At 43.9% G+C, this 27243-nt stretch overlaps 1 protein-coding gene across 4 annotated transcripts in view; it reads left to right on the top strand.

Annotated features, from left to right (window-relative positions):
- The window catches only part of tspan9a (tetraspanin 9a), a 158071-nt gene that overhangs the window by 23495 nt on the left and 107333 nt on the right, over positions 1–27243 (top strand). For 2 of the 4 annotated variants that reach the window (XM_056386715.1, XM_056386713.1), the window contains one exon: positions 21230–21297. The exons of the other annotated variants lie outside the window; for them this stretch is intronic. The gene's annotated coding sequence lies outside the window, so the exon portion shown is untranslated. The remainder of the gene's footprint in view (positions 1–21229; positions 21298–27243) is intronic. 4 annotated transcript variants of the gene reach the window in all.

Raw genomic sequence — 27243 nt, 5'->3', positions numbered from 1 at the left:
AAGATTAACGTCCTGAAGGACGAGCGATAAAAGACTAAAGCATATATAAAATGAATGAAATAAAATAAAGCGGATGCGTTTAAATTGACTAAACTTTCTATTAAAGTTTATCGTTGGCCAGTGATAAACTTTAGTGATGCCTCTTCCAAACTCGGCCTCTGGAGACTTCCTCTGACAGCTTGTGTGCCAGCTGTGGTTGTTCAACATTTAGGCTCGGCCCCCTGCGAGGACCTGAACAGCATACGAAAGCCCCAGAGTCACTGATGAGTAACGTTTTAGTGGCTTGTGGAGAGCTCTTAACAATACCTACGAGTATTTCTCTCCTGCTCTCTGTCTCCCGTTGTTCTCTATCTCACTGCGAGAGAGAGAGAGAGAGAGAGAGAGAGAGAGAGAGAGAGAGAGAGAGAGAGAGAGAGAGAGAGAGAGAGAGAGAGAGAGAGAGAGAGAGAGAGAGAGAGAGAGAGAGAGAGAGAGAGAGAGAGAGAGAGAGAGAGAGAGAGAGAGAGAGAGAGAGAGAGAGAGAGAGGAGAGAGAGAGAGAGAGAGAGAGAGAGAGAGAGAGAGAGAGAGAGAGAGAGAGAGAGAGAGAGAGAGAATTAATGTTCACGCTGACTGTGTCACCAGGCCTCCTGCACACTGCCTGTAAATGCTAATATTGGGAGCTTTGCTAACCATGACGTAATGGCTCTGCTGTGTAGTTCTGTGAGTGTCTCAAATTGTGATTAAACCCATTCATGTTTAAGACACTGCTTAACCGGTCTATAGCAGCAGAAAAGCCATAGATTGTTGACAAAGCAGTCCGTGTTGAATCCTGCTCTCCTGACCGGAGAATGGCATCTGAGACGGGGTACAACAGAAAGCTTATAATCCAATCTGGCCCTAACTATGCTGCATGTTGTTACAAGATTCTACCCAAACAAACAAGGAAACAACCATATAAATAACAGTCTTACTTGAATTACACGTGGATCCTGAGGAGGCAACTCCTTCTAATCAGAGACATTCATAATCATGCAGCCTCTTAGCGAAGAAGTTACTGCTCCGAATCATCCGGCAATATTACTATAACTTTGCCATCAGCACAGCCATGCTAATGTAATTATGCCCTAGTTTTCTGGTAGACTTGACATTAATAGTGCTGCAAGCTGAGTGGAGGAGACAGCCCCTCAACCGTGGAACGATGACAACCCATATATATATATATATATATATATATGCACAGATTCTGCTGTGGCCATGTTGATTTGTACCAGTCACAGGACAATTTAAATGGGCCAATGTTAATATGTGGTTGACAGACCTTTCTAATAATCACAGGTCTGCAGAGAGGAGAGAAATAACTTTGTACCTCTAAGTGCTCAAGGTGGAGATATGAGAATACATGTGATGATTGGGCTTGGAATATTTGGCCATATTATAGCAAACCTGATGTTGAAGGAACAAGAGCACTGATTGTGTTTCTTTGCAGTTGGCGCCATCTAGTGAATCTTGAGAAATACAGAGCATGTATGGATTTTTCCAGCATAACTAATGGCCTACTATTTCTGTGGCACTGCTTTTGGTGGCAAGTACCTCATTTACATGATGACTATATAGATTTTTTAAACATCCATCATTGCCTCTCATTATAAAAGCACAGCACAAACATACAGACATAATTGGAAAAAAAGGGAAGGCAGTTTACAGAGTTAAATAAAGAAACTCTTGCGTCATGAGCAGCATCTCTGAAGAAATTCGATTTTCAGATGCTATCCAACCCTCGAGGCTCTGAAGTTGTTGTTTAAAAATATCTCGTAATGCACTCGGCACCAAACCTCCAACTTCATTAAAACAACACCAAGAAGAGGTTACATTTTGATCCTCCCCACTGAATTGAGTGGCTCGAAGTCCTGTCAGGGTTTTGTGGTAGGTGTAACCCACAAAATCAATAGTGTTCAAATAGACAATTTCTAAAGGTATCTTAGGGGAGAGATGAAGTGGGGGAGGGGAAGAAAAAAAAAAGAGGGAGACTGGGAGGGGTGGAGAGAGTGAGGGAGAGGAAGAGAGAAAGAGGTATTGTTCACCAGTGGATAATTGGAAAGCAGGGAGGCTGAGACTGCAGTTCACATGGTGTTGAAACAAGACGTTCCCAGCGGCCATTTATCCATATCACCTGAGAGGCACTAGACCAGTGTCACTGACTTAAAATCAATTTTCTGATGAAATTACTTCAAGAACAAATTATCTCTCTTTCATGGCCTGCTGTCATGAGCCCTGTGTTCCTGTTGACACCACTAGAGGTCAGTGTGACCCTGATGTGCGCACATGAGAGAGGGAAGATGTCATGTACCCTCTGGATGGGTAGGAGGGGAGTTTGCAGCATGCTTTATGGTCATGTCTGCAGAATGACTGCATGGTGCAAAGCTTTGGTTGTTTTCTGCTTCCAGCGAAATCGCTTTCTCTCTCTTTCTCTCTCCGCTTGCTCTGTTTCCTTATCTGTCCCTTCCTTTGCATTTCAACCTGGGATGTGTTCAACCTGTTTATGCAATTTGCATAAGCTGGCTTCAGAAATCTGTGCTTACCCCAGTGTATTGCTCAGTCAGAGTGAGTTGGCTGTTCAGAGGGAATAGCTAATGACTCCATTGCCCTCATTGACGCATGTCAGTCTATTTCAGGCTCAACGGCTAACACTCTCATACATGGCCAAGTGAGAGCTGATGATCTGCGTGCTGGATCAGCCCTGTGATGTCAGCCTGCCACTTGGTTAGTGTTTTTTTTCAGCAGAGCGTTGCACTTTATCCTTATGCCTCTGAACCATCACTGAAGTGTATATTCTAGCCTCGTGTCACGCTGCTGACAGCACTCCACCGATGGAGGAGACGTACTGGGATATCAAACATGTGATTTGACCTGATGTGGTTGCAGTGGCATTTCCTCACCCCAATCCTCCTCCACCTCTCTGCCCATAACAGGAGCCATCCTTCAGCTCCGTCGCCTTATTGATCCCTATTTGGCTGCCGTTCATTCCCCCTTCTCCGTTACCCACCATCAGTCTCCGACCTAAGCTCGTCCGACGCTCACCCCTGCTCTCAGGATGAGCGGAGCTGTAATTGGAGGGGAACGAGGTTGAGAAGGTAGGGGTGGGGGTGGGGGGTTGAGATAAAGCCATACAAGGGGCGAGAATGAGCGAGGAAGAGTATAGATGAAGAGACAAGAGAAAGTGCGAGAGAGCGATTGGGCAGCTGGGTAGAGACGAATGGCATTAACTGGACTGAATGTTGAATGCAGGGGCAGGAAGGGCACTGCCAGCCGTGGAGGCTTGTGGCCGGCTTTCACATGACTCTCTGTATGCTGGGACGCAGGAGAGTAATAGAATCCCAACGTGATGTGCCGGGATGCTTGTGGAGGAGGGATTAAATTTAGCCACAGCCGCAGGCAGGCAAGCAGGCAGGCAGGCAGGCAGTCAGTTCTGCAGGGCTTGTGGGGGGGGATGTTCGCAGCTCTGGGGCCTTCTCTGGCTACCCCCTCTCTGGTCCGCTTTACCCTTCTGAAAGAGTCATGGAGGGCACTGCTGCACTCACAATATGAATCACCTCCTTTCCATACCTTAGCAGGCTTAATGGCCAAATGGTGAGATGTATCACATTGCAATGTGATGGCAGTGGGGGGTAGGGTGGGAGATAAGTCAGCCACAATTTATTTGCAGGCTCTGTTAGGGTAGCATCTGTTGGCTTGTGCAGCTATTGGGTTTCAAAAGCAATAGTGCATGTCATAAACTAATGTTCTATGATAGAATAGATTTTACATGATAGATTTACAGATGTTCCTCTGATGCCAGTCATTCAGGCAGTTACGTTACAATGAAGCAATTTTTTTTTGCTACCAAACATGCAGCAAGAACAACTTTACCCTTGTTAATACCACCTTAAGCAATATCAGTATCAACAGAGGACATGACTTTGGAGTGCTTGTGTCCAAGTTCATGCACATATGTTGTGCACTCGTCTCTGTACAGAACCATTCAGTGTGTGGACAGTTGATTTTTAATGCTCTCTCAAATGCTGTAAGTGATTTTGATAGATTTGATATGAATGTGATAAGGTTTCTACAATAAAACATTGCTAAGGAGTGGCATGCCAAAATAAATGCCTGTTGTCACCCAATTTAAAGGTCCCATGTTGTATAATGTGAGATTTCCATGTGTTTTTTGATTATAAAGCAGGTCTAGGTTCCATATTAATACTGTGAAAGCATCAAAGCGCTCAGTCCACAGAGAAATGCACACAGCCCATACTCAGAAACTGAACCTTAAAACGAGCTGTCAGGACTTCTGTAACTTTGTGATGTCACATGCCAAGCATGGCCCACCTTGACCCACCATCCAACCTTTGAGGATTTCGTTTCTGTGAGTGTTTACCTGAAATCCGCTATATTTTTTTTGTTTTAGACAACAGTCAAACAATCAGAAGGGAGGCTCAGAGCCTTCTTGCTCTCTTCTGATTGGCTCACTGACCAGTTTTTGCCGGTGCTCCAGAGAGAGGCCTGAGAGAAGAGATGTAAAACTACACTGAGATTGTTTTTGTTACTTAAAACCACAAATATATCTTCTTCTGTATATCAAACCTTCAAACAAAACATTGGAAAATTGTCAAATATGGAACCTTTAAGTGTTGTAGTAGATCTCTTTTTTTCTTTTTTAAATCTGTTGAGGGAGGTTAAAACATACTTTGTTCAGCTCCTTAAAGAAGTCAAAGCATGCACCTCACTGATGCAGTAAACATTAACAAAAAGCCCATAATTAGCTCAGAGAGGTTTTCTCCTCGCCAGTTTGTATTTTTTTTGATGATCATTTATCTTTACGATTAAGCTTTAATTACTTTGCTGAAGATCAAGTAGCAGAGGAGGCGATAATATTTCCCTCAGTGATAGCTCTTATCACATAAAGCTGGCAGTTTAACAATCAAACATGTATCATTTCTAGCAATTTACTCCCCCCCCAAAAAAAAGAAAAGATTCCTCAAACTATAGAACATCTGACCGTGGTACTAATCGAGTCCTTTGTGACGGTTACCTTTGTGTTCATGCTCTTAATAAGATTTCCATTTGTGGTCAATCATCCCCATGGTATTCTTTTTCACTATCCATTGGCAGGATGTGATGCTTGCTGTTTATAATAGCGGGTTTATGGTATAGCTATATTATCTCAGATGAGGGCTGCAGTGCTGAATAACAAAGATTGGCCATCTGTGCAGTTTGTCTCAAACTACGGCTCAAACGATTTAGCCATTCACAGCCGATAGTACTGAGGCCGTAAAAAGTAATTCAGTGTTAACCAAATGTTCCCCACTCAGAGAGGTAAGGATTCGGATGTTGAAATGGCTCGAGGTTTAGATGAGAGACACTGTGTGTGTTGTGTGAGTGAATGCAGTTTCAGCAGCATGCTTTATTTCTCTTTCCTCAGTTCTTATTAGTTTTTGGCAGGGCTGAGTATTTTCTTCCTTGGCCGGAATCTTAATTTCAAATATTTGTGACAGCACTGAACAATAGCCAGACTTGGCTGTTTGGAATCCCATTCATTCATTTAAATACTGGCAACTAAATGATCATGATTTGGCTTTGAGAAATAATGGTTAAGATAAAAGGTAGAAAGTAAATCTGAACTCCGCCTGCATTCTGTTGTAATACACAGCCATGACTGATTTGCTTGTGTAATGTCCTGTAATCCAGTTTTGTGATGAACAGATGATGCAAACACTTCATTACAGGTGGATTGAAGTATCTGGATGGGCAAAACTAAACCCCCCAGTCCACAAGAAACACTTTTTTTGATGGGTTGCGTTACCACTAATCTACAATATGTTCGCTCACCAGTTGTGCTGCTGTGTTTTAAATTTGTCTTTAGAGGGTAGGATCAATTAAATGCAGAACATCTTTCAAATATTTTCTTATTATTCAGATCTTTTAATAACCCACAACAACAACAACAACAAAAAAAGTTTTGACCCTCAAGAAATAAGTGTAATCTCTACTTTCCTCAGTGTTTGACACATTTAGTCAGAAATAAACAAGGCACTGAGTGAAGATAATGCATTCCAGATGTTCTGAAGATGCGTCTTAAAGTGTTGTTTCCACAGACCAGTGCTGGTGTTCAACTATAGTGACAGATGCATAGTGATTAAAATCAGTCTGCGTCTTTAGGAGCGTGTCTTTGGTGTGTTCAACGCTGAATTATCAGTCATACTGACACATCAAGCAAGTGTTGAACGAGTGTTTTCAATCGCGTAAAATGTTGTTAAGAGCAGACATGCAAATCACACAGAGGCAGTATAGTAAACATAGTATTATTTTGTCTCCATTTGAGCAGAAATCATGTCATTGATTCACTTTTACATTAGCCTTGTCAGCCCAGCCAGTTTTTGCGGCATTATTTGTTAAAGTGATGCTTTTAGCCTTTTCCCTAATGCTCCTGAACATCGGTCTAAGCAGTTCAGTGTTGAATCTTTTATGCATCATATTTTTTGTTATTAACAGAAGTTCTAAACCGTGATTTTAAGCTCTTAGTGTGTCTCATTTGTTTGATCACCAGTGAGATGTATTTTTAAACAGAGTGCAGACTGTCTGCTGTGTCTATTAGGACTAATCGGCTCCTAAGTCCATAATGTGTTTAGATGGCAACACAAGATCATCATTATAATATTGTTAAGATGGAAACTCCTGCTCTTCAAACGTGACGAAGCGTCTAATTGGAAATAGTTTAGAACTGCAGTGTCATTTTCATGTTGATTATTGGAATATGTTCTCATCAGTGGGAATATAACACTTGAGTTCTTGTATCTTGTGCCACACTGGTGGACCCAGTTGCTTCCATCCAGATCTGAGTCATCAGTCTAACTAGTGGGAGGCCGTCGCAAAAGCTGTCGTAGAAGCCACGATTGCACAACTCATCATCAGCTGCCTTGTTTCTGCTTTTGTCCCTTCCATCACACCATAAGACTGGCTAATTCCCCTAATAACTCATTGTCTAGACTGACTCATCCAGACTGTCCGTTGTGGCCTACACAGCTCTTGAGCCACAGGTGTGATTGACTCTTTTTTTAGACGTCTCCGGCTCTCTCCACTGCCTTGCCGCACACGGTATGTGGTCAGTTCCTGGGTGGTCAGCGATGGCCTAATTGGAATGGATCATTGGTTTTGAGGACTGTCCTTAAGATGCAGCACAAGGCTGTTCATTATCTCTCTGGAAGTTAAGGCTGCAAGGCCGGCATATGTTTTGATAGCATTCACAAAGTTGATCAAAACAAAACTACAGGAGATACTGACCTTTTTATGTCCTAGCGGAGTTTGTGAGCTTAGTTTACAAGCTGAGAAACATAAAGGTTAATGACAAGCAAACAAGTACTAGACTGAAAGATTATTCACAAAAGCTTTGGCCTTTCACAAACAGTTTTGACTTGGTGTAACCTCTGTTTGCTTTTTTGACGAATAACTTGGTTCCATTACAGGGGCGACTGATCAACAACACAAAAATGCTGTAACTGGAAGGAACCCAGGCAGCATTTTAAATGTGTTGTTTGCTTATGTGTTGTATTATCTGCTTAAGCTTAAGCCTGTTTTACACAAGGACGGGAAGCTTTCCATGCAAACCTCCGTCTTATTTTTAACAGTTTGGCCCCCAATCTCTGCCTTGTGTGTCAGTGCCAGACAGTGAATTAATATGCATTAAAGCTAAGCGCTCAGGTGTGGAAGAAGAGACCTGGCACTTTGTGGAGAAAGTGGGCCGTGAGTGATGAGGGATGGGACTCATCCTGACACTTGGAGTCAGGCTTTATTCAGTGTGCAACTTCTGTCATCATACACCCGCCACTTCTTTCATCTCTGTCACGTACTGAATGCCATAACTGCGTTACTGACACCCACAACAAATACAGTCAGGTCCTCCCTCAAAACGCACACATGTACTGAACTGTGTGTACCTTTAAATACAACATCTGGGGGCCACTATTGTATGGCATTTTAATGGATAGTTGTAACACTGTGATTTACACACTCGGTTCTTTACTGAATTGCCATTCAAGAGATCCTCTAATAGGTTGTTCATGGCCAAACTCTAGACCTTAGAGAGCATTTCTTGTCTCCATATGTCATCTTAACATTCATTTTATTCCCTCTTTTTAATGGCTCCAACAGGTATTTTACCCTCGAGACCTTCTCTTACCATCACCTAGGAGAATTTGCAGGATACAAGACGGAATGATGAAGGTGACACTTGGCTTGACATTGAATCCTTTTCAATGAGAAAAACACTTCCACACGCACACAGACGCGCACATCTGGTGAAAGAATAGTCAAATGCTAGTAATAGTCCCAGTACTGCACAGGACAGTGTATGTAGATAACCCCCCCCCCGAGCCCCTCTGGAGCTCAGAGAGACATTTTTAGTCACCAGGACACCTAAAGGACAAACAATGGCCAGGTGCCAGGGAGACGGCAAGGCACCTAATTCATCTCACTGCTCCTTGCTGAGCGACACACTGGAATGACACTCGCATAGAGTTTGCGGCACACATCCTTTGTCTCTCCACCACTGTCTCTCATTACATGGAACGGCATGGAGAAGGCTAACATGGCAATATCATAATTAGCGGGGCACATTAAATACGCCACCGTGAAGCGTGTCATTAAAAAATCCTCTGCTGCAAGCCACCTCCGTCTGTCCAAACTCCCACATCCCGAAACTGAAAGTGCTCGCAGAATCGCTGTGGATTTATCATTGCATCACTATAATCTGTTCCTCTGCCTGCTTTCTCTCTGTCTCTCCTCTTGCGGGGGGGGGGGGGGGGGTGAATAGGCAGCAGGACTGACTTGGGCCTATCAGTCATTCTGTCGATTCTTGAGGGGTGATCAAAGCTGCGGGAGAAGACCTGTTCCACCCGCAACGTGATTTAGCCATAAGAGGGAGAGGCTCCAGACATCTCTGTTCTTCACTGGGTCTGTCAGTGCGCTGATACATAAGAAGGGACGGGAGTGTGAAGGAAGAGGGTTTGAAATGTGTCATCTCTGTGGAATTGTCTTATCCTGTGACTCGTCTTACGAATGGATAGTAAAAAGATGAGGGCAGAGCGAGAAAGTGAAAATGCAAGACAGGTTTTTAGTGATGATGTGTGGACATGCCTAAGAATTGGATTTCCCTCAGTCAAAGGGCAGCAGCAGCAGCAGGGGTGGATGAATGTCTCTCTCACTTTCTGGCTGCCTGCTCAACACTCATCATCAAATGATGTAGCTCTCCGTCACCTGACCTTCCACATGTGGTACTCTCCAATTTCTCTCCAGCTATCTACCAAGCTTACTGCAGTTACTTCCCCTCTTATCCTCTTGTATCTCCTTCCCCTCCGTCTTGTCCAATTATTACCCCCCCCCCCATTTTCCAATTTTGAAGGGTACCATCGGACCAACCAGTAGTGGCTCCAGAATTAATGTCCCTGCCAAAACAAGCTTCCTCAAGCTATATCTTATATCTTCCCTTATCAATTGCAAACCTAAATAATGCCAGGATCTTTTGAGACACTTGACTGAGACAAAACATACGGCAGGGAGCCGATGGTTCATGTGCCTCTGCAATTTGTCAGGCAGAAATTGTCCCTCCAATGCACAAACACACTACTACAAACAACACTGACGGGAAGAGTTGTTCCCATGTGTCTTTGCTCTGCAATCTTACTCCACATTCTCTTATTTAGTGAAGCCCGCTGGTGCTTTGTGAATTCACATCAAGTCCAGTCGCCCATTTGCAGGGGAAGACTCGCAGACTCGTGGTAGTCCCTGCGGAGGGTTCAGGAGATGGGACCGTTTTTGTTTGTTTTGAGAGGGCAGACTTAACATGTCTGACCTGTCCTGTTAAAACCCTCCGGAGTCGGCTTTGGCGCATAGCACAACACGTTACATGTCAAGGGTCACATATTACCCTCTTTGTAAAATGCCAATACTCATACAAAAGACTTTTTTCTTTTCCTTCGCTGCCTCTTGCCCTCACCTTCCTCTCTTTCTTGCATTTTTCCCTCTGAGTCCATTTCTCACCCCAGTTCCTCCTTGTTTGTGTTGTTTTTACCCTCGGTTTTCACACTTGCTGCTCTCTCCCTTAAATCCCCCCTCTCCTAAATCCTTCACTCTTGTCTGCATGCACTTCATCTTTCCTCTCACATTCTCCCATGTCTGCTGACACAGTGCCGAGCGGATGCCCCACACCTGGGGTTGGCAGCATTTTCCTTCCTGCCCTGCATGGTATGGAGAGGAGAGGGCCTCGTGCGTCTGCCTCAGCTGGGAAGGACCAGTGGGGATTTGAACACCTGCAGGGGGCTTGAGAACATTGCCAAGAGGGACACACACACACACGGACACACACACACACACACACACACACACACACACACACACACACACACACACACACACACACTTCAAAACCAGGAGGGCAGGCACGGACACACGTTGTCCATATCTCCATATAGTCAGTATGCAAACAGTAGTTTAACAGGGCGACAGACCAGTGGTGTAGAAATGCTCACTTACAAAGTCAGCGTTATAGTCTGACAGTGAACGGTAATGACAGTAGCCTACTACTGATGTGAACATCCAGCTCACATTAGGAATTGTGACTACATTAGCCTAAACAAGCTAAATTGTCATTTTGTTGTCAACATGTTGTTCATATAAAGTTAAATGAAACTCACTCCGCCTGAATTCTGTGTACAGATGTGGACGTCTGTCTCTGAGCTGCTTAGATAAGTTTGAGGTGTTTCTTCCTGTGGCAGCGTTTGCATACTGGCTTTAGTTTGTGTATAACTTGTCTCTGACATACACCAGTCATGGGAGACCTGTTGCAGCACCCAAACTCGCGGCTGCAATCCCACATGATGTTGTTATTGTTTAATGTGCCTACCTTATTCTTCTCTTTGAGTTTGATGTCAGACTACAACGCTTGTAGTGTCATTATACTGCCTTCTTCAGTCCCGGAAGAATCACATCTCCAGGACCTATGCGACATCTACGGTTCCTTCAGTACATGCAGAAAAACAATTACGTCACATTTTCAGAATTTTGGCATCGACTTGGTACCAAAGTATCGGTTCTCGTGACACCTCTGATATGCACACATTCACATAAAACCTATGTGATATTAACCTGATATCGTGGTGAGAATCCATGAGCTCTTCATGAACTGTCCGTGCCCTAACATGAGCTGACCACATGCAGAAGTTGATTTATAACAGGCCTCTGCCTAGAGATAACGCAGAACATCTGGTTTCACTTGAATATCCCTCAGCTACTCTTGCCCTCAAAGAACAGAAACATAAATTAATAAATGATAAACACATGGTTCATTCATTTCAGCTGTCACAATATCCATGATAAAAATGTTCATGCTGCGTATCTGTTCAGCCTATCAACACCTGGTGTCAAAGGGAGATTGTAAAGCTTGTTAAATAAAAGCAGCTCTGAAGTGTATTTGGACCACAGGGCTTTCAACTGCGCAATGAGAGAACCACACTCAGTGGAATAAAGCAGTCTGGATGAAATAGTGATCAATGTGTGTTGTCTTCTCTTTTCAACACTTCAACCATGCCCTGTAGTGCTACTGCAAAACTGTGTGAAAGGTTTTTTACAGCTACTAGCTGTGCACATAATCCCCTCTCAAGATGTATAGAGTATTAAATGGAGAAATTGTTACATTGCATTAGTCTGCTGTATCTGTTTGACAGTCTGTAGTGGGGTTTTTGTCCTCTGCATTAGAGTGGGATAGGAGTGTATGACAGCCATTTTTGGTAATTATGTTTTCCAAGCACATATTTCATCTGCTGCTCACTGTTCCCTGTCCGCACTTATCAAACCCCCCCAACCTCCCTCCTCCCCGTTCATTCTGCCCCCCGTTTTAATTCTCTAAGACTGTGCCACCAGCTTGTCTATTACCTTAATTTAAAACTCAGGAGGGGAGAGGGGGGGGGTGAATAATAGAGGGTTTATCAGCAATAATTCCAGTATGGCATTACTGAGAGCTGGTGACGTTAACGTTCAAGAGCGATCCGATTCTTTTCAGCAGCTCTTTGGTAAAGGGGAAGGGAACTGAGCTGTACTTGGAGAGAGTCTGAGAGCTGTTCTTTTTATCCCAATGTTCACTTCCTCCAGTGATTATTTCACAGATAAACCGAGTAACCCCGCTCCAATGAAAAACAAGACTAGGTAATAACTTTTATGTGGCGGGTTCGTGTATGTATCCGTGAAACTGTGGTCAATTTGTTACCAGGATATTCTGTTTAGTGTGCAACAGACCAATGGCGAAACTTCCATCAGTCAGTTACTCGGGGACAAACATCCGCTTTCATATGGCTGCGACCACTGTTGCTGTCCGGCCAAGAAACAAGAAAGAACAATGAGCCGTTATTTTTGAACGGCTCTCAGAAGGAAAGGAACGGAGCCATAGCATCCGGCTCCCTTCAAAGAGTCGTATTTCCCATCCAACCAGAGCACACAGGCTCTGTGGAAATTAACATGAAGGATATGAGCTGTTAATATCACATCTCATGTCAGATTGATATGTTTCCAGTCGTTCATCCAGAATCCATTCATCCATCTCCCACTTATTCTGTTACCCTGTCAGGGAGGGTAGGGCACGGAGGTTGTGGTACTGCATTTTAATTTTCTTGTCTTTGAGTCTCACATCAAAATCGTTCATGCATTTGATACAAAAATCAGGAAGAGAACAGACTCCTTCAAAAGTATAAAAATGTCCTATCCAAGGAAAACGCAATCAATCATTCCTCAAATGTCTCAGTTTTTTTGGAATCCCAGGCAGCGTTTGAAGTCCCGAGCTGAGCAGAACAGAAGGCTGTGAACTCTGCCAACTGGTGATGATATTCCTTCACAATGCTTTTGTCAGTTATGAGGTGGATTTTGTTGGGTCATGGGTGCTGACAGCTAACCGCAGTAGCAGTGCAGCATTTGCTCACTTCCCAATCCCCCTGTATGCAGGGATCTCTGATGAGCGCATTTCCAAAAATGTGTGTGTCTGGGTTGATGGGTGCACAGCTGCACCTCTCCCTGGCATGAGTGCATCCGAACAGATGCTGTTGCATGTCTGTGTGTGTGTGTGTGTGTGTGTGTGTGTGTGTGTGTGTGTGTGTTTGGGGGGAGACAGAGGAATTCTGGCAAAGTGGACACTGCAGATGCCTCTGATTGCACGCTGGATCAGGGAGGACATTCCTCCAGGACGAGGACAGAGGATCAACAGCTAGAGCCTGCTGGGCCAGCTTGGCAAGGCTTCTGCGGTGAGCAGAGGCAAACCATATCAACTTGGGCAACCTAGGCACAAAAGGCGCACAGACACTCACCAAGGGACCTCAGACCTGGATCCAGTCCAAACCTCTGGTGATGATTGTACACGATGGCCGCTGTTTATCTACTGGCTGAGGTGATAATCTGCTCTCATGACTCCCCTGAGACTCTGAACCTTCTCTTGTGCATTATAGTCACGGTTGCCCAGGGCCACGGGGGATAGTGGTATGGCGGGCTTGCAGAGTAGAAAACTCAGAGATTATTTGTTGAAGCAGGGCCTTGGGGAAAGGTTGAGTACCTTGGGATTTGTCCAGGATTGAGGAGCTCTACAGGCCTAAATCTCTTCATACAGTTGAGTGGGAGGATCAACAGGACCTGAATTCCCAGGAATCATCTCAGCATTTTTCTTATATAAGCTGCGAAAGCCTTACTTTAAGGCGGAGACAAACATCACAGATGTTGAGCAGATTGCAAATATGATTTGGCCGTGATAACTGTTGGGCTCGATCTGTTCCGGTCTGGGTCAGTTGGTGTTGACAGTCGACAGATAAAACTATATAATGTGTGATATGTACAGATTTAAATCTTAAGTCTCAAAATCCAATTGCTGCCAGATGTTCTCACAAAGATTTCTTGTAACTGAAATCATTGACTCATGATGCCATGAGCTGGTAAATAAACAGCTTTACCTGTGGCTTTGTTTTACAGAGTTTATTCACCCCCAGTTTCCTCTATTGGCTCTAGAGTCCACATTGTGCCTTTATCCAGCTTTTTTGGCCTTGTCAGTGCAAATTGCGCTGCATCTAAACGACACTGTGCTGTGAAAAATGAGCAAACAGGCCGTTTGTGCAGCAGCTTATTATGACCCATAGCTACGTTTTGTTGTTAGGCGACATCCAGTTGGAGGACTTGTTGCTCCTGCCGCCGGTAGCGGTGCTATATTAGGAAACACTCTTCTAGGTTGTATCTGAGGGTTGGAACAAACGACCGACTTGTTGATCTAAACAGTGCAAGCTTCCGGTTCATGTCCATATCTGTTTTGACATTCCTGTGGGATTACCAGGGTCGTCTACCACCAGAACTGCAGTCGTTACTGACCAGTTGCTTGTTGTGTTGTCTATTGTATTTACTCACTTGTAAGGTTCATTCATGCTCCTTCCTAGGACTGAACGATGTGTAAAAAAGACTCATGTTACTGGGGCTTGTAGCAAACAAGCATGTTCCTTTACTTCTGGAGAATATCATTTGTAGGTGGGGGGGCATCACTGTAGCGCCACAATGCCTCATTTATGGTAATGGGTTGACACTGGGAGCCTGGGAACCTGGCAGTGGGATGGAGGTAAAGACAGAGGACTTGAAGCAACATCTACAGCTCCAGCAAGCTAACACACAGGACAGCTACAGTTTGTCATCAGCAGTCTGCAGGCTTGCACACCTCCCCTGTGGGAATACAGGTCGGCAATTATAATACATTAGTATAGTTGTTGGATTCATTCGATAGCACTGGGTTGTACAAAATACTGCATAATTGATGAATTGTGATGCATGTGGAATGAGCATATGGCATATATATCTGGCATGTACATCATGCATGAGTTCCAAACAAATTACTCCAGAGAATGGGATTAATGAATTTCACAATATTTCATTCAGCAGCAAATTTCTATTGATATAATGACTTTGGAACTTTTTCTTTTTTTTTTGGTGTATGTTTGATTGCGATTTATTTAGCATTCCACATCCCTCCCTCTGAGTCCATCTGTTTATTTAACTCCCACACATAAACTCATCTCAGACACCGAGACCATGGAGAATTAAGGGAGAAGGGATGGAAAAACAAAAATATTTATCTTGCAGGCTGTCATCATCGTAAACACACATGACCTTGGGATATGTAGGGGCTAAACGTTTAAGGGGTACCTAATAATTTGCTCCTCCCTTAAAGATAGAGACTCATAACAGACCCACAAACGGCAATATCAACGTTTTCTCTGACATCGTCTCAACACAAATACAGAATTACATGTTTCAGAGAGCTGTATAGTTGCAGGGCTGCTGGATTGGATTTCGTGAACATTCTAAGTGGCAAAAAAAGAAAAAGAAAAAAAATAGAGAATAAGAAGCATTTACCACTTAAGCAGCTCTTGTCGTCCGAATGACAAAGCAGAACCTTGCTGCAGGGTGTACAGGCTGGTCATTATGTTTGAAGATTTGTTTCCTCTCCTCGGCCAATGAGAGGCTAATCGACAACTATCGCGACGAGCTCGCCCGAGGGCCTTCATACAGCATCTCCCACTTCTTCTCACTCTCATTTTCTCCTTGCCACATGTTTCCCCAATGAGAGAGCCATCTGTTCCACCGGCTCCATACATATTCTGCTGGAAACCTCAACTTAAAGACCGTTTTAAAGACGAAGCGTCTCTCCTATAAACAAAAGCTTTATTGTTTAAGAACTGTTGCAGGTAAAGCTGTGAAATGTTTTTTACCAATTTCTCAAAGCCGTTAACCATAAAAAATCTCTGTTCCATTAAGTTTTATTCCCTGTCCTTGTTTGTGTCTTGTGCTTTTTAATTTTTTTTTTTTTTTTTTTTTTTTTTACGGGAGTCTTGCCAGACCAGGAGCTTTTAATTGGCTCATTTTAATTTTAATCTTGTTCCTTTTGGCCCCATCCATCTCCACTTCTTGGCTGTTGGAAGGAGCCCACATAAATTCAGCAATACTACACACACGCAAAAACACACACCTCATGCCCAGAAAAAAAAAAAACAACCTTATTAATATTACTCTGACCTGCTACATTAAATACGTTTGGCGGTGGCTCATACTTCTTATCATCTCAATTTGTGGCCCATTCGTGTCTTTGAGGCTTAAGTGGTAAAGTAGCACAGCCGCAGCGGTGATTTTCCCACCCATGGCGTCGTGTGGCTTTCACAGATAAATGATGCTGTGTGTGAGTTGTCTGTCTGGCCGCTGAGATGGAGCAGACCTGTCATAACTCTTCCTCAACAGAACACCATGAACCTTGGCACACAGCTGACCCCAGAACTCTTTCTAACAACGCCATTTATGTGTGTGTGTGTGTGTGTGTGTGTGTGTGTGTGTGTGTGTGTGTGTGTGTGTGTGTGTGTGTGTGTGTGTGGGGTCCCTTTACACAACACACAAGGAATGAAAGTGTAGGGGCAGTTCCTGTTGTCTAAATTGTCTGTTCTAGAAGAGCTGACAAATTGTGACTCAAGGTGAAATAATGAACTGTTGAGGCCGATGATTGCTTTCTTCATATGTGAAAACAGTGAATGGAAATTTGAAGATGTACCAGTAAGCTAAATGGAAACAAGCCCATTATTACAATCACCTTGACAACCCAAACTCTATTACCTCTCTGTTCTATTTCCAATTGAAAACGGGATCTGTACTGTAGCTATGCTGGCAGCTTTCATTTTTTATTTTTATTCTCCATGTAGAAAGTAATTGCATGGTTAAAGCTGTCCATTGAGTTGTGTCCTTCCTCTTATGATTCAGCTTGTGCGGGAGCCTCCAGGCATGTATCTCATCATTCAGCAATGCCACACAGTTTGGCTCACTGCCAGAGCCTACAGTAGCTCCCCGCAGCCCCCCCAACTTAACTTCCACACACATCAGCCTGCAATCAGAGCATGGCCGAGCCGCCCACAGTCTTAAATTACACAGCAATTCACTGATAAGTTCCTACGCCTTAGTCATGCAAATCACTGAAGAAAGTCTTTGGTTTCTCAACAGGGCTGGGAGAACAGAATAGTAGAGCCAAAGTTAAACCATCTGCCCAGCCTAAGATCCCCCTGTTTTCCGTTTTGTTGTTTTCACATCCCCGTGGTGCCAGAAGAACTTTGTGTGTGTGTGTGTGTGTGTGTGTGTGTGTGTGCGTGAGCATTTTAGCTCAAGCATCCACGCTGCTTGTACGCTCCGTGGAAGGGGATCTGCTTTGGCTCCATGCCAGCATTCCTGGGCGGAGGCGTCATGCCCTCTATGCATGTCCGTCCTGCTGTGAGCGATCGCGTGAAGAGGTGAAACTGGGTGAGACTGAGGCACGACGACAATGCAAAGAGACGAGGGACTGAGAGTCCGATCTTACCGATGCAGCTGTCGAGGATTTGGAAAGTGAAGTTTTCTCCCCTTGAGCAATGTAGAGCGGGATTAAAGCCGGACAGCACTTACTGTGGACAGGCTTTGGCCTGAGAAACCTTGTGCATGGGCAGAGGAGAGGAAACAGGGAGGGAGTGATGGCGGGAAGAGATTGATCTGAACAGACAGATATGGAGGGACAGCTGTTGGTGGGCAAACATCCTATGGAGTAAAAAAAGAGGAGGGAGGGATAGAAAGAAGAGCGAGGGGGAAGGTATGCAGAGTCATTTTTATAGATGATCTTTTGGATTACCCTTAGGGCTGTGTTAACACAGCAGAGTCAGCAGTATGGCAACTGCAGTATACAGTAGATTTCTTAAACCTACCCTCAACACACAGACACACACATGCAGAGAGAGAGAGAGAGAGAGAGAGATGGAGCTGTGAGACACTGGTGAGACATGTATTTGAACCTCAAGGCTTATAGCCAAGGAGCAATCAGTAGTCTGTCAGCTCCGTAAACGAAGGAGTGATACCTTCATTTTGAGCAGGATGTGCTTCCTTCCACGTCCTGTCGTTTCAATTTCGCTGTCCCCTACCCAAACTGGATATGGAACAGAGATTAAGCATTGTAGTGTCTCGATTCATGTATTTGTGCAAGAAAAGCAGATTGAGTGTGGAATGGATGCGGTGCTCTCTGCAGCATGTTGTTCATAATCCTTACAGGGTGTTAAACCTAGGATGGCATGATTCACGGAGGCACATTAAACCTCACACCAAAAAAAAAAGCCACAACAGCATGCGTCACACTAATTTCAGTCAATTTGTCGCAACTGGACTTTTGGCATGAGAATTAAAATATCACTTAAATCCATCCCATCAGACGAGTCCGCAGCAGAGCCCCCGGGGGGATATTGTCAGCCAATTGTTGTCCAGCTTTAAGACTGTCTAAATTCTTTTTAATAAAAAAAGCTTTTATATTAACATTTAATCTTGAACATTTTGTATTATTATCCAGAGCCAAATACACAGTACGTTGTGCCTGCAGACTTATCCGGCAGCGCTGGGTTTCATGAGCACTTGTCTTCCTCGGTGAGAGGAAAGCCGGCCGTTGTCAGCTGACTTGCCGATGTGTGCCAGCGCTGGCCGACGCCGCCTCATTCACAGCTGTGTGAGCTCCGAGTACGCCACAGCTGCAGGGCGCTGCTCTCTCCCATGAGACAAATGATACCCCATTACCACACACAGCACAGCAGCGGCTTTTCAACGCCTCTGCCCCTGCTTTTTTATTAAAACAAGGTTATTTGTTTTTGCGGCTTGTCATTGCAAGGCCGAATATTGTACTCCCAGTCTGTGAGAAAATCCTATAACACTTATATAACACTCAAGCCAAAAGTTTTCCTCTTAATTTGAAATGTCTGTTTCGTTTGGTTTTTTTGGATAGTTGGTTTTTCTCACCCTCGAGAACAGAGGCCTGGTTGTTGGAATGCCAAGGTCAGCTTTCCTCCCCGTTTCAGATCTTGAAGAAATGTTTGAATGATATCATGCAAACACCCACAGAGCTGTGAGAGGACTCTCTGTGTCCACAGTGTAAAAAAAAAAAAAAAAACAGATTGTGAATGTCATGTATGGCCTCTCTCTCAAGAAAGCTAGCTATCATCGTGGTTGCTGCAGGATCTCACTGAGCACAATCGCTTGTACACACGTGCCCCACATGCTGCATGCAAACAGGGTAAAGGGCCACAGATGGTAAATATAGCTCGCCGGGAGTGAGCGATCACATCTCAAGCCAAATTACAGTCTGTTTATAGCCATAGGAACATCACTAACTCTGCTGCATGATGCCTGATGACCAGAAACCAACATCTATCTCCTGAGCGTGACTTATCGTGGAAATGTTGTTCCACCGCTCTGCTAAATGAACGCTGACAGCCATCTTGTTTTTGTTTTTTTTCCACGGCCGCTGTTTAGAGTTGGCTGTCCGGTTGGCTGTCTACAGCCCCCCGGGGAGCAGGAAGGAGGAAAGCTTGTAATGATGAGGAGTAATGAAGTAATGTAATTATATTTGTCTTGTTACACAGTGTGTCAATGGAGGCCTAATTAATTCTGCCCGCTAATGGGAGGAACAAACTGTCTTGTTTTTGCCGACTGTGTCACTCTATGGTTTGTTCTGCTTCCATTCTGTACAGTGGTTGGCACATTCCTGCTCTATTGATCATTTGTATTTTTCTCTCCTCTTCTTTCTTGTTATCTCTGTTTCCCTATTATCTATCAGTCTGCACCTTCTGCCACACTCGTACACAAATATTATGCTCATTCTCCTCTAACTACTTACCTTCTTTTTTTGTCCTCTCTCTCTCTCTCTCTTTCTCTCTCTACCTCTCTCTCTCCATCTCTCTCTCTGTTGTGCCTGCCCACCCAGCCACACACTGCTTTTCCCCCCATGTCTGGCCTCAGGTCTTTTGTCGTCGTATCTTTTGATAGAAATAGAAAAACCCTGAAGCCACTTCATTCTGTCTTGTCCTCGCCTTTAAATCCTTTATACGATAAATGTGTTTGTACTGAAAAGAGATTTTGAAAGGGTTGGGGGTTGGGGGCGGTCGCAGAGTAAGACAATCCTAACCGGCAAAGTAAGATTCACACCTGACTGGTAGGATACAGTGTATGCACTCACTGCTCCCTGTCAATCAGACTCAAAAGAGTGAGACACTGCACTTGAGTGGACATTGACTTTGATGCCCCCCACCCCCCCACCCCCATCACTATCCTTGTGGAGAACATGATTTTGCCATTCAGAAGTGGCCATTTTGGCCACTGTCCTCTGCTGAGCTTTTGCAACAGCTTCGACAACAGATAGAGGGAAGTTTTAGCCACCATTCCTCACAATAAAATGGAAATGAAAGCTTTGGCTGTGCCCTCGTAAGTCATCCAGTGGGGAGAACAGTGACCCCTCTTGTACGAGACTGAGGCGCTAAATCAGACTGCAGACAACCACCCGCCACCACCCCACCACCCATCCACCCTACCCTGCTCCTCTCATCTGAAGATGCTCCTGGAGAGCCATCATTCATGCTGGAGAGCAGGAGCAGCGCTTTGATATTCAGTGTACCTTGCCTTGGCTGTGCAGCTCTGAGTATCCATGTGTTTTTTTTAGTACACCTGTGTGTGTGTGTGTGTGTGTGTGTGTGTGTGTGTGTGTGTGTGTGTGTGTGTGTGTGTGTGTGTGTGGTGGTGTGTGTGTGTTTGATCTCAGTAGCATGCTTGATAAAGACAGCGCTGAAAGATAAAGAAAGAGACTCGCATATGTGCACTGCTACGTAGGTGCGAAATGGACAAGCGTTATTTTCTTTGAGGACTCGCCCTTTCACCTCGACATGTTGCCCCGGTGTTCGTGTTGTGACTCTGCTTTCTGCTGCAGCGTGCAAGGTCACACTCTAATGCTTTATTGTCTTGACTGACTCTCACACCAGCTGGCCAACCGTTCTGTAAAATCACAGGGTACTGCTGTGTAAACTGCTGTAAACACACTGCGCCTGAGGTTGCGCTGTGGTCGCTCTTCAAATTTTAATAACAACTCCGGGCTGGTCGGATACAAGCCTTAGTTTTTATATCCCTGTTTTATTGTTTGAATAAGCTTGTTTCTCCAGGACGTTGTAATTCATGGGAGTGGGTGAAGGGAAAACAAGCTTGTAGGAGGACGTGTGCTGGTTGACTGATTTAGTAAATTAAGGGGTAAATAAATAAAAAGCAATGAACATCAGAATCATATTCCAAACACAAGTTTTCCCTGACAAGACCAGAACTCATTCACTGTTTGCTTTTTACAGACTTTTGAACTCCCCAGCCTGAGGTGAACAGACAGTCTTTCTTCCTGCTTCACGCCCTCCGAGGAAAGGTAAGATATCTGCGTTCACCTGCCACACCCCTCCTCCATCTGCTGTGACAATCTGTTAACATCGCAGCAAAATGAAACTGAGAACCTTTAATTACCCAGGAGGATGTAATGGCATTCCTCCTCGAATATCTCTTGTGTATTGCTGTGTTTATTCAAACAAGCCCCCTTTGGATGGAAAAGTGCTTCAGCACACATCAGTTCAAACATTTCTTTACTTACAGCCCACACCGTTGCACCTGGGATCGCTCTGCAAACAGACTTGATTAGGATACAGATGTAACAAGGCGCAGATTGTTGTCCAGATTGTCCAGGTTACAGTAGAGATTCATAAAGCTGAGGGTGAATCCCTCTCCCTGCAACTGTAGGGGGCACATTGATAACCACCCAGAGCTCCCTGCTGCACGGTACCCGTGCTTCAAAGAGAAGCACGGCTTAAAGTGGCTAACTAAAATTAGCAGGGCAACAGATAACCTGTGCCTTGAGATCAAAGCCGGGGCTGAACTGTCAGGCTCTTTGACGGCGCCTGTGGTGGCAGAGCCTGTAGAAGGAGGAATGTGGAGCAGGAGAACACAGAGATGGGCAGAGAGTGAGCGAGGCTACGGTGCTATTCATGCAAGGGATGAGTGTTAAAGAGGCCCCGTATCGAGGTGTAAAGTTCCAGGGCAGGAGATTATTTATGGGCGTTTTGGACTGAAGGGGTCAAGGTTTCTTGTGTTGGATGACACGCTCTCACTCCCGCAGTGCATCTCTGATCCCCAGAAATCTAAGCATCCTGCACTAGGCTTTACAGTCAGCAGGGTGGTTGATCATTATATATTTGTATGTTTGTGTGTGTGTGTGTGTGTGTGTGTGTGTGTGTGTGTGTGTGTGTGTGTGTGTGTGTGTGTGTGTGTGTGTGTGTGTGTGTGAGTGTGTGTGTGTGTGAGTGTGTGAGAGAGACGGACAGCTCTTTTCCAGTATAATGCTTCTCTAGGGAAACCATGTCTCACTGTTTCTGGAATATTTTTCAGGATGATCATTGAATAGTTATTGAAACTAAGGTGGGCAAATATTTACTACTTTTTATACGTACTTCTGAGGAGCTTAATCTATATCAACTTGTTACACTTTAGTTGTTGTTCATACTGTATGTTTTCCATGTAAAATCTGCACCTATTGAACAATTTAACCATAGCTGTCAGATAAATGTAGTTGGATAGAGACATGGATATATTCCTCTATATATCCTTCCACTGCCAGTCCTAGCTGCTCAATGAAACTGAGCTCCACTAACACTTAAATGGTTTTAAGTAGCCTTAATTTCAGTAAATCCCTTTTTTATGATCAAGTGTATTTCTCCTTGAAGGGTCAATATACTGTTAATCATGCCATCTTCTTATTGATTTCCTGCTGTAATTAAGCGCTGGCAGCAGATTACAGACATCCTTTTGTAGCAGATCAAACAACATTTTTAATTGAATTAGTCTCCTAAATTGCTAAAAATCGAGCAAATGCCAGTTCCATGTTATTCTAAGATTTCTATTGTGAATAAAGGATTAACAAGTAATAATTTTTATGATCATTTTAATTGAAGGGGCTTTCCGCCTGCCTCAAAGTATTCCATGTTTGCAATGCTGTCTGCAGGGTAAATATTGTATTTTCAGTGATGTGTTGTTCACAGTGCTGCTTTTGTCTTTGACGTCCCCGGTGTTATTTATTTTATTTTTTTTTTACGTGTGTTTTCGGACGGTCTGAAATTGAATCTGTATCGAGATCTCTGAAACCAGCTCTATCCTGCTTGTCTCTGTCCCAGCATGGAAGGCTTTAGAGAGTTTCTGTGCAGCAGAAAAAAGATAGAGGGGGAAAGAGAGGAGAATGTGAGGCTTCTGAGGTCAGTTTTCGTTGTGATGAAATGTGCAAGAAGACAAAAAAAACAACAGAGCATTTTAAAGCAGCGTTGCTTAGAAGTGTGTATCTTGTTTTACTTTCATAAATATTACATCTAGATACTATTTGTGTGCACAGGGGCGTGTGTGTGTGTGTGTGTGTGTGCGTGCGTGCGTGCGTGCGTGCGTGCGTGCGTGCGTACGTACGTGTGTGTGTGTGTGACTAAATAATGTTCTCCTCAACAGGCCATTCACTCATATTGACAGACAAGGACACACTCAAGCCTTTCAGTCTGGGGTAACTGCTCTTTTTGGCCTTTCTGACCACTAGTGGCCTTGCAGCATGGTACAGGGAGGTTAACATACTGGGGTAGACTTGTGTGTAGACTTGTGCGTGCGTGTGTGTGGGTGGAGAGTGTTATTGATATGCCTCCTGTTGTGCTTGCTGAAAGATACTGACTGATGCTATTCTGCCGGTGAACCATTTACATATTTATTTCCCTGGCCAAACAGCACCACATGCACTGTCGGCCACCGGAGACCGTAGTATATGCCTGTCTTTAATTGGCTATTGATTGACTCTGCTACGGCAGTGGGAGACAATAAATTACCGCCTGCTTGAGAGAGAGAGGTGGCACACAAGTTGGGGCTGTCAGTGTTCCAGAGTGTCAGATCTGTGGTTGCATTATTTATACATCTCTCGTTTTTATTTATGTGGCAAGTCGGTGACGCAATACGCGATGGAACAATCGCAACACTGGCTCCCTCTTGGACACAGTTTATTTGCATAGGTCACTGCACATTGGATCTGTTTGGAAAGATGGTGTGAGCATGCAGAGAGAGGCAGTGTGTGTATGGGAAGGCTGACCAATTCAACGTTTCAGAGCCTCCATTTGACATGAAATTGCTTCCCCTGCTACAGTCTTGTTTGTCAGCATAAATAATGTAACATTATGTGCAACTCTCTGCATGCGTGCTTGCATATAGGGGTGCATGAATTGGTTGTCTGGGCAATATGATAATCTGCTCTTTTGAATGAATATAAATGAGAAAAATAGAAGTACATTTTCTTTAGGTTGCACCTGACAAATGTTTCACAACATTTGCATTTCATTGCAGTCGTCTAATAATGGTGTCTGCACTTTACGGTAGGGAAAGAGATTCTCCCGCCAGGGCGGTAATTATTCTGCTTATGTGTGGAGCACAATGTTGAGGAGCTCATCAGACCTTTATTGCAAAAAAAAAAAAATCCATCTTAACCTTTCATTCAATCTCAGTATTAAATCCCCAAATCCTTTTCTGAAAACAAAGGAAATAAAGGAATATGATTTGTGATTTCAAACTTTTTTTTTAACTCATTTTTTAAAACTTCCTTCACAAATAAATCCAAGGTTATACACAACTACTGTACTGTACTGTGAATGGATCTTAACCTAAAGCTTTAACTGTCACTGCACATTCGCACCTAATGGAGCCGCACCACACAATCACAGCACAATGAGGTGTCACTCACAAATTACCACACACAAATTCTCCCACAGAGGTTAATCGGCCACCCTGCCACACACACACACACACACACACACACACACACAGACCTCGCAGACACTTCAACCCCTTGATTGTTTCTTCAACCTGTTGCTTTGTTTCGGTCAGTCAGCCAGTTCGTCTCCTCGAAACTGCTTAATTTAAACAAGCCGTTGGAGCCAGAGGAATCTGTGAGCAGAATTCCACCGCTCCGTCATCCTCCAACCACGCTGCCTCTCTAGGCTGGGAACTATCCCGGGAATGTCCCCTCCTGCCGTGTTGCACACATCCAGGTCCTGTTCCGGTAAATGCCAGCTGGCTCAAATGGACTTTGATGCTATGCTTGCATGTGAATTCGTGTGTGTGTATGTGCATGTGCGTGTATGTCGGCTGTGCGAGCGTGTGTGCACTTTTGTGAGAATTCTGATAGGCAGCCAGCTCGGGTATTGATCTGCAGCCATTCCGACTGGAGCCCAAAGGGCAGGCTGTATCATCTGTCAGTCTACTGAGAAGGGCATTACGGCCGCACTGATCTTAGATCACTAATCCCAGTCACAGAGATAGAGATAGAGATAGAGAGAGAGGGAGGGAGAAGAGGGTGTGAGGGAGCCGGAAAGATAGAGAGCAAGAAAGATAGAAAGAGGCTGAAAGCGTGAAATAAGTGTTATTAAAGATATAGTGTGTATGTTAACAGGAGTGTGTCTGTGCTGTGCCTGTTGAGTGGTAAACCAACAATCCATACACTCCTTCGCGGCCTTTGTTGATTGAGATAAACAGATCTTCTTTTAGGACCCGCGGGTGAGGACAACACTCAGCACTGACCTTTTCACCTCCATGACCACCCACATGCATCAGCACCCCCCCCCCCCCCCCCCCCCCCCACCCCCCCAACTGCCAGCTCTGTCTCTTTCTCTCCCAGGAGCTCTTTCCACACATCAGTGACAACACAATTACACATCACACGGACAGCATACAACACAGATACACATCAAGTAAATTACACGCATAGACAGCCGTGTGTGTATATATATTTATATATATCTATATATATATATATATATATATTATATATATATATATATATATATATATATATACTCTATACACATGCACAAAGCGTTAGGGACAAATAATAAATCATAATCAAGTGTGGAGCGTATCGCAGCTCTGCTCATAATGACTGCAAAGTGACTTCAAATGTTACAATATCTCTTGCTAAGATAATCTAAATGCTTTTTCCTTCTTAAGACCTTAAGTCACTCTGTTTTTATCTTCGTCTAAATTCTATTTTTTTCAAACTCCCTCATTGTTGTTGTCTTCATTCACAGGCCTCTGGTATAAAATCCATCCATTGTAATCATGACTGAGATTGGTTTTGATTTTAAGTTGTCTGAAAGGCAACAAGCCCAGTGTTGTTTCGAGATAGACACAGCTGATTGTATTGACAAAATCCAAGGTCGCCACAACTAGTCTTGCATGACTCCGCTCCGCCGTGCTCCTTCACAGTGATTATTCCATTACTCTAAATCTTCTAAATCTGTTCCCACCACACATTTAACACGCTGATGGCTTTCTGTGTGGCTTCAGTTTAAATGTTTCATGACACCAACCTCAGAGTGTGGGAGCCGCCGAAACCCGTAAAGCAGGAATGGTGATAATTGATAGACAGAAGCCCATTTGTATTTGTTTGTCTGTTACCTTTTTACCCCCGTAATGGATAAAATGTCTTGTCTGTGCACTGACACATGCCTTTCTGGCTCAACTTGGAAAACTAAATATGTTGATAAATGGAAATTCCCGTTTAAAGGTGGTTTGTTGGTTTATTTGGTCCAAATACTTATGTCACTATCACTTTGATAAACTGTCCTGAATCGGCCTTACATTAAATCCCTTATGCAATAACTGAATTGTATATCTCAAGTGGCACAAAGACACAAAAAAATCTAGAAATCTTTGGTCATTCCATGAATATCACACTCAGAAATACTGTAAGTAAAACTACAGGAAAATCATTAACTGAAGTCGGTTCAGTACCTCTGAATTAGTCAGGGCCCAATTTGTATCACTGTAATAATGTCAAATTCTTTATGTTGCCCACTAGCATGGGTTTTAATGTTGCAGTGTCAGTCATTTCAAAGGAGCTACTTAAGTTTAGATATTGCTACATAGCTAAGCATTAGCATTAACAGCTGTTTACCTACCGGTCTAGAAGAAAAGTTGTGAGTTCAGCGTCAAACTTCATTCTTTTACCCTCCAAGAGCTGTCTCCACCAGCGGAAAGCAACCCTCTTGTTTTGCATCTATTTCTATCACTTTTTTTCTTGTACTGGAGTTACCATGCTAACCAGCTAGCCCCGGACTGGTCGGACTTTCTCGTTACTTTTCAATACCGAGTCACTGTAGAGTCTTGAAGAAGTAGCACTGCCTCTTGTACTGTAAATGCAACGATTACTGAAGCGCTTAGCAAAACTGGTATGTAAACAGCTGTGAATGCCAACGTTAGCAACAGCAAATCTTACAAATAGCTCCTTTAAACGATGGGCTTTTTTAATAAT

This window comes from Seriola aureovittata, chromosome 10, assembly GCF_021018895.1.
Source record: "Seriola aureovittata isolate HTS-2021-v1 ecotype China chromosome 10, ASM2101889v1, whole genome shotgun sequence".
NCBI classification, from domain to species: Eukaryota; Metazoa; Chordata; class Actinopteri; order Carangiformes; family Carangidae; genus Seriola; species Seriola aureovittata.
Note: the sequence above shows the minus strand (reverse complement) of the source record. Positions and strands in the feature narration are given on the sequence as shown.